The 9093-nt window shown below is 34.1% G+C and overlaps 1 long non-coding RNA gene across 1 annotated transcript; it reads right to left on the bottom strand.

The window, feature by feature from the left end:
* Nucleotides 1-4330: 4330 nt before the first annotated feature.
* On the bottom strand, nt 4331-5142 carry LOC108359297 (uncharacterized). The gene is made up of 2 exons (XR_001846903.1): nt 4909-5142; nt 4331-4846 (listed from the first exon to the last, which is right to left on the bottom strand). It is a non-coding gene; the product is annotated as an uncharacterized LOC108359297 (long non-coding RNA).
* Between the last annotated feature and the right edge of the window lie 3951 nt (nt 5143-9093).

Below are 9093 nucleotides of genomic sequence, written 5' to 3'. Positions count from 1 at the left end.
ATAACTGTTGAAAATTAGTTCTAGTTAGTACTCGGTGAAAAAATAAACCGATAGGTATAAATCATTTAGTTGTAGAAGATTTTGTTCAGAGTGAGTTCTTGAATAACTGTTTTCGTCAATTGCTGTTATTTTTGCTCCCTGATTTTCCTTGTAACAGGTCTATTCTGCGCTGGTAATAAAAAGTTTGTAACCGGTAAATAAAGTTCCTGTCAATTTTTAAACCGTTTTCGCATTCTGTATACTCCTGTAACCGGTAAATTTTGTTACCATCTCATAAGCTGGTAACAAATTATTGCCCCGTGAAATATGCAATGCCAGGATTTGCACAATTCTTCATAGCTGAATTGCTGAATATTTTAACTGCATTACCAACGTACCTAGAATCGCGGTGACAAGAACTGGTAACATTTTTTGGTAATACAATTTTCCGGTTACAAAATCTTCGGTAAAGTGCAGAATAGACCTGTAAGTAGTTAAATTCTTTCGTAAAAGAACAGGTCGTAATAAAACAATTTAGTTACCTTTAAATTTCTGCCCTGTTGACGCAAAGTTTACATGTTTCGGCGTTTTTTTGAGTAAATTTAGGGTCCCTACAGTGTTAATACTATTTTTGGAAAATCTGTGGAAATATTTTGAAATTTTGATGTTTTTAAATACAGTGGCTCAAATATGAGGTCGGACTTACAATATTCACATTCATGGGCGTAGCCAGGTAGGGGCAGGGGGGGGCTCGAGCACCCCCCCCNTTTTTACGAGTCTGGGTTGACTTTTCTAAAAAACACCCAAATATATATAAAATAGTACCCTGAAATGCCAGCTTAATAGGGTCGAGCCCCCCCCACCTAAATTTCATTCTGCTTACGCCGATGTTCACATTGCATTTCATGTTAATTTTATTGTTATATTTTTGCTAAATTTATACTTTTTTTAAGTTTGAAGCTTTGAGTTATATCGTTTTGGAAGTTTTCGTCTGGGTAACGCAGGAACAGTTTAGTTGCATACGGGAAAAAACGGGCACTACGGTTAGCGAAACAAATCATGCAAAATCAACGAAAATTTTTCGCCACTTAAAACCTTCACTTATTTTAGAAAAATTTAATGGCATTATAAAAAATCGAAAAATTGTTTAAAACTGAATAAAATATTTGATAACAGTTTTTCTAAATTTTTTAGAAAGTTTGGAACCTACGTACATAATTATATGGATTTTGTTGTTTTCTTCTGTGTAACGCATGAACAAAAATTATTTTAATAATTGAAAATAAAAAATTTACCAATATAACAATTTTACGCTTGATAAAAAATGTTTAAATGTTTGACACTTTGAGTTATTTGTTATTTTTATACAAAAGAAGCGAAAATCATTGGAAATTCTCCGCCACTTAAAATTGACAATTTATGATACTAAAATAAAATGGGTTTTAAAACTACATATGTACACACTGGAAAAATTTTAAAAAATTCGGATAAAAAATTGAAATTTGGATAACTGGTCCAAAAATTCTTTAAAAAGTTTGATTCTTTGAGTTATATGATTCAAAAATTTGACAATTATTATCATTTAGTATTTAGCCTACTGAGATTTTAAAATAATCGCGTAAGCGTACCTAATTCCTTAATTCATACGCAAATACAAATGATAATCTCAGGATCACTGATGTTTTTAATATTCAAATTCGCTGAATATAAACTATACTCAAAAAGGCCTACTGAGATTTTGAAATATTTATGGAAGCGTGCTTAAAGCATAAACAAATATGCAAATTGAAAAAATTCTAACAAAAAAAATTTAATTGCGATACAATTTTTTTTTAATTTTTAATAAGATTGAAACTTTGAGTTATATGTTTTTTTCCTACACTTATTTTTATACGGAAGATACATATTATCAAAAGTCATTGGGGATTACCGCCACCTAAACCCCACACTTTGTAATACCAAAATTTAATGGGGCTTAAAACTGCATACTCGAAAAAATTCGGATAAAAAATTTAAAGTTAAAAAAGGTAAATTTTTTAAATGTTTGAAACTTAATGCTATTTATTTTTGGTTATTTATTCCGTGTAACGCGTGAACAACACTTACTTTATACAAAAAAAAAAAAACCAAATATCGAAAGTCGTTCTGAATTTTCCACTTCCCCTTTTACAAACTCATTTATATATATCTCACTATAAGCAACTAAAATGGATAAAACTTTCCACGCCTCAGGGAAAAGCGAGACATAGAATGTTCGACTTCCATTTTTTGAATATTGAAAATAGTTATCGCATTTGAATGTTTAAAACATCGTTGATGCTAAGAATTGCGTTTCATATTTGTGTTAATATTTTCAAATTTCAGTAGGCCATTTTTGAATATTAAAAATATTTAGCGAATGGATGCTAAAATTTACCCTGCAACCAAAGTTCCCGAAATCTTAACGAAATCTTTAGGAGTATCTCATTTCTCTAACAATTTTTTTACGAATCTTGAAAGAAAATTATATGAAGTGGTTGACACGAACTCGTAAAGAAATATCTGTACAAAAAATAATGAAAATTCTGCAAGAAATTCTTCACATAGCAGCATTATTTTCATTGCTTTACCGATTTTCTTCCGAAATTTCGTAAAAGAATCGAAGTGTGCACAATTTATTTCATTTTAGAAAATTCTGCTCAAAATCGTATGAGATCTTTACGAGCATTGTGGAAGAATACAAGTGAGATATCTTAGGGTTGACAGGGTGTTCAATATGGCGATGACAGTGTGAACAATATGGCAGCCAATATGGCATACAACCCCGATGGCCCGAAGTTGCAAAACTACGACCCGAATGAAACGCTTCGTGAAAATCCAGGGTTGCGAAGTGGTATTTTGTTGGAAAATATAAACGCCAGGATTTTGTGCAGCGCCGAATTTTAACAAAAGAGGGTTTTGTGTTCTCAAGATGAACAGAAAAGGGTTGCTGTGCTGTTTCGTTTTAAGCTTAATTTAATCTAAAGGTATCTAATTAAATATCAAAAGGATACAAAAATTAAAGCAAAAATTTAAAATATATATTTTCACGAGAGACAAATTAAATAAAATGGGTTAACTTTAGGGGAAATATACTTATCAGAATGGGTCAGATAGCGGCTTTACGTTATAAATAAAAATAATTCCTACTTAAATTTTATATAATTTTGGTGACGTATTTCTAAGCTGACCGTGAGATCTGTGAAATAATACATATTTATGTGCATATATTGTGTTGATTATGCTCTAAATCGCTAAATAATTCTTGCAGCAATCAGCACCATTGGAAAGTGAAGTGACAATAGGCTGGTTTTCTTTATACAGCCCGTTTTAAATTCGAATTATTGTTATAATAAATTACAATTATTGTTTGTTTCCATTTCGGTCAACCGCGCAAATTATTTATTAAAAAAATGTCGTTTAAAAATAGCAATTTTGTTTACTTTTGAATAAGACTTTATCGAGTGCGCTATAAAGACAGGGGGATAAATGCTGTAAAGAAATATATGTTGAGTCCAATCGGTTTTTTGCTAATCCGGTTTTTGTGTAGGTATAAACAAGGTATATTAAAAAAATAAATCTCCATGAAAAAATATCGTTATTTTCGTATTTAAAATTAATCGGAATTTTATGGGGGGTTATAAAAACTCGTTTTAATCGAAACATTGTTTTTTCGGCTACATTTGTTATTATTTATTGGCCCATATGTAAATATTGAATGAACTAACATATTTTAAATATTTACGGAACTACCATTTGTATGCAACCCTGCCTATCCTATATTCAAGTAGATGTAATTCGAAAAATTTAAACGGATTTCTTCAAATCAACCTGAGCTGCGGACATATTGCGAATTCATTTTTAAACATTAACCACTACATTATGTTAGTATTAAATACTTTCAATTAAGAAACAATTCTTATTAGAAAATAAATATGAATCGTTTTATTTTAAATATTCCGATGTATATTTTTTGTTAATACAGATAGTGCGGATTTAACGTATTTTATACCCGTTACATGGAGATCATGAATTTAAGGCAGATTGCTATTAACAATTTTTACACAATTTACGATTGCAATCAATTTCTTTCAAAACTATAAAACAGATTCCAATATTAGGTATATTATGGAAATACAATCCAATTTGATTTGAGTTATACGGTTTTAGATACATTTATATATCTGTGTTCGTATGGAATAGTAGTTTATGTCGGGAAGCTGGCTTTAGTGTAATCCGGCATTCCCTTTATTATTTACAACACAAGGAATTTTTTGATGACCCAAGAATATGGACGTGCTAGTATCGGAACTATTTCTTTCACGTTTATTTGCCAAAATTTCTTCAACGGCTCGGCGCCAGTGAGGGTATGCTGCGAATGCCGCATTATACTAAATCCAGCCTTTTGACATAAGCTGCTATTCCATATGAGTGGGGCACGTGCGAAATGCGGATTTTCACAGTTGCAGTACTGCAGTAACTCGACACCTTCCTCACCAACAGCTCTGTCCTCTATGAGCTTCTTAATGTAAATGCAAATAAAAGATGGAAATTTAAGAAAAATTACATCACAGCGTTTCACTTGTAGCGTTTCACTCTTGTAGTTTATTGGCTATCAAGCACCAGAAAATTTCCATCACGCATTCCATATGCCACCGATTGTCGTGGATCAATTAAAATACTGTCATCACAGCTTTTTGGTACTGCAGCAACTGGTGTGTGTGTCTATGGCGGAGTTATGTGGAGCTGTTGCATGACTAAAATCAATTTGGACTCTTTGAGAACTGGCTTGTTTGTTGCGAGAGCTATTGGCATCAAATGTATGCAAATTCGATTTCCAAACGAGCAACTGTTGAATACAGGAAAAAATTTATATTATATGGTTCCGCTAAAGTGTATAAATTGGTCGACCTTCTAATAAATCAAGCAATCTTATTGTATCGTCATCGCCGCCAGTCACCAAGAAATTTCCACTTGGGTGAAATGCAACATCATTCTCCGGCGACGAATGCACTGTATTAGCTCGCCTTCAACTATGTCAAATATCTTAAAGCGGTTACAACTTAATGCTAAAGCCACCAGATTACCGTCTGGATGCCATGCCAGCTGTCGTCTCATACCTCTTCCCGCGGTGAACGTTCGCACACATTCGCCTGAAAATGTATCGCAAATTCTTAAATTGTCATCGCCGCACGATGAAATTAACTTACCATTAGGGCTGAATTTTGCTGCGCGCACCCATTTGTGTGTCCAGTGAAAGATAAGTAATTTGAATCAGTATTTTGATGGCTGTTCGCCATTTTTCTAGTCTGCAAACGAATAAGCTGACGAAGATGAAAACAAATTCAAGCACATTGTTGCATTCTACCGTATTTTTAAAAAGCTTTAAAATCTTAAAACATATGTGAAAAACTTATATAATCTGAATATTTTTAATGTCGCAATCAAAACGAAATTTTGTAAATAGCATTTTTAAAAAGCAATCATTTAATATTTTTCAAGTTTTTGGGCATATATGTTACCATTTGAACATCAAATACTACCAAGTTTTAAGAGATTATTTAATGCAACTCAGGTCAAAAAAGAGCAGTTTAGACCAAAATAAGCAACTCTAAAAAACAGATGATCGCAGCTGCGGCCCAGGATGACGTCTATTGCTAAGATATCTCACTTGTATTTGTACACAATGTTTACGAGTTCTTTAAAATTTCTGTACAATTCAGATTACTGTGAAAAAATGGTTTGCAGGGTAAATTCTTATTTGCGAATGTATTTATGAATCAAGTACGCTTACGTTAATATTTTTAAATCTCAGTAGGCTATTTATGCATGTTGAAAATATTTAGCGAATTTAATATGTAAAATAGCATTGGTGCTAAGATTTCCCTTCAAATTTGCATATGTATTTATGAACCAAGTACGCTTACGTTAATATTTCAAATCTCAGTAGGCCATTTTTAAATATTGAAAATATTTAGCGAATTTCAGTATTTAAAATAGCATTGATGCTAAGATTTACATTCCTTTTATGCGGAAGTAACAAATTATCAAAAATCAACGGGAATTTAGAAAATTTCCACTTTGTGACATTAAAATTTAATGGGCTTATTGGACTGCGTACTCGAAGAATTTCTTAAATTCAGATTAAAAAATATACATACATATTTTACAAAACTTTGTTACATTGTTGTAAATATTTTTTTAGTTTTTAATAAGTTTGAAGGAATGAGTTTTATAGCCGTGGGTAACACAGTGCGGCGCCGCGCCATTACGCTGATACCGAGAGCTGAGTTACTGGCGCCGATACCGATTTTCACAACTCAGTGACGCAATGGCGCCAGCAACACCGGAACACCGACAACACCGGGCGGCGCAAAGAACCAGCAAAGGACACACAAAAGCGAAGTTTCACTTGTAAAATGTGCAGCACCAGGCGAATTAGCAGGCTAAAATTAGCCGCGGTCCTTCTGTGTTTGTTGTATTTTTGGGTTTTGAACGTGGGTATATTTGAGTTGTTTTTGCCCAACCGATACCACCTTGTATTAATTCACCTTAGTTCAACACCGGAACACTGACAACAACGCGTGTCGCAAAGAACCAGCAAAGAACACCCGAAAGTAGGAGTGTCTCTAGTTGCTAGAATTCGTCGCGGTCCTTCTGAATGTGAAAATGATGGGTTTGTTGTATTTTTGGGTTTTGAACTTGGGTATACTTGAGTTTTTTCTCAGCCGATTTCACCTTGTATTAATTCACTTTGGTGCAGCGTACAGCAATAAAGGAAATGAGCTTTAGCCTGAAGAGGCGCAATTGCGCCAACACACTGTGCTGATTCCGACAGTGGCGCTGGAGTTAGTGTGTCAGCGCCAAAAAATTTGCTCCGTTACCCAGGCCTAGAGTTTTATCGTTTGGTTTCTATCAAGAAGTATATTTTTTTGAAAAAATCAGCGAAAAAAGTTTTCATGAAAAGCATTGTGGATAAGGGGAAAACAATGACTGTTCAATCATATTTGTGTCACTGTACATCATCTTTTAAAATATGTCATATTTTTACTAAGCGGGTTTGTTTGAAACTAATTTTTAAAGTTTTGTTGAGCTGAACAGTTTTTGAATAATAAGTTCAGCCTTTTTTTGTATCCAAATTTACAAAAGTAAAGAATAAGATTGAAATTTGATACAAAATTAATTCAGTTATTTCGGTGTTTTCATTACTAACGCTGTCCCTTAGATGTATGTATGAATCAACGCGTAATTCTTTTTGGTGTGTTTTTATGTACAAAAGGCGCTCTGCTTCCACCTTTGCATACATATCAACAGCATACTGTTGAAATAAGTCTTGACATCGGTGTAAATGATTGAAGTAGTTGTCTCTGGCCATACAATTGTAGGCGTAGAAATCCATACATGACACTGTTTTGTTCCCTTGTGTTTGGGGAATTCCAAAGTGATAGCCATCTTCGCCATATACGCATTATAATGGATATTGAAGAGGATCGTATGATCGGTTTTTTCTGTGATTCTTTGTATACTATTGTCGCGAAGTTATATAACGATATCTCTTTTCCCACAATCTTGATTATATTACTATAGCCACTTCATTGCAGGTTGGTATGTTAAGACGATGTTCCCCGGCAAGCCGCTTACCCGCGTGTATCACCAACTTTAAATCAGGTGAATTAGACATTTCCATAGCACATTTGAAGCTTCTAACGTAGTTGTTAGTTATGTGCACCATTTCTTGCAATTGGATTGTAATGCTTCGCTCTATCGCATTTAAATACGTGCAACGCAGTTCGGCTTGGTCGTGCATGTTAATTACAAAATATATTTCCAAAAGCTGTGGTTTTTNATTACAAAATATATTTCCAAAAACTGTGGTTTTTGGTTACCCTCCGGTTGAAGCGATCCAATGCTGTGGTAAACTTGACCTTGTACTTTAAATGTCGGCATAAAACCACCTTCGTAAACAATATTTGCCCAAATGACGTCATATGAAATGCCGAGTTATAGTTTCGAATATGTACATATTAGAAACGCTTTTGATTCGGAAGTGGTCCCTAGCAGTAACGAGTTTAATGGGTTCGGTGGCTCAGCTAGAAGAGGTGGGGATACATTTCCATTTGAGCAACACATGCTAAGGGTTACACCTTTCCACTTCTTCGCTTTACAGTGCTGGCACTCATCCGACATTGGGCCAATATTAGTAAAATCTAATGAAGAGTAACTGATGCTCGCTGAATAATTATATGCCCCGTACTTCAAGTTATTTAAATTAAACGTTCGTTCCATGCGTGCAGAGTTTCTTGCTGCATTGGACTGTCAGCGGGCCTGTCGCTCCCCGTCGTCTTCCTGCTGTCTTCGCGCAGAGTCTCTTGCTGCATTAGACTGCAAGCGGTCTCGGCGTTCTTCCCCAGTTTCTTCAGCTCTTTGACGCTTTTGCCTGATTGCTTTTAATGAATGTGCCAATATATTTCTTCGCCTCGAAGGCATATTCAAGCAACCGTTTGTGAAAATGTTTGAGTAGTTAAGTCAAAATATATACGGAAATCTTTATATCACTGTTCGAGTAAGTCATGTGAAAAATAATAGGTTACCGATTTTTTGACCAGTTATAGATATATATCTTTTGTCTGTTTAACATTTACGCAAGTAGCACACTGGTGTATAAATTGGTGTAAATTTATGGATTTTGGTACAAATCTGATTAGATTGAATAAAAAAGAACGTTTTGATGTATTTGTTATTCCACCAGTATTTCTTTCAAATCAAAACGAAGGTTTAGTACTAAATAAAACGAGTTTTGTTTTTAGATGCAACTTCGCATGTCGCATAACAAAATCTGTCCTGTTCTTTATTGAAATCATCTTATTTATACTCTAACATCTTATGTACTACTTATTTACTACAATACATATTTACTTAAAATTCTTACTAGCTGAATCTCTCGCTTGCACATATGAGCATGCATTCATATGTGCCTAGCTCAAAGCATAGCTCAGTGAAGTCACCAACACACACACAACCATTTCTAATGTGGAGCTACAAGCAATGCATCCACAGACATATCTACATGTACCAAGCGTGAAGGTGCTAGCAGCG

Source organism: Rhagoletis zephyria, unplaced genomic scaffold (genome assembly GCF_001687245.7).
Source record: "Rhagoletis zephyria isolate East Lansing unplaced genomic scaffold, Rhagoletis_zephyria_1.1 Rzeph_scaffold_00370, whole genome shotgun sequence".
NCBI lineage: Eukaryota > Metazoa > Arthropoda > Insecta > Diptera > Tephritidae > Rhagoletis > Rhagoletis zephyria.
The sequence above is the reverse complement of the archived record's forward strand: the minus strand, read 5'-3'. Positions and strand labels throughout refer to the sequence as shown.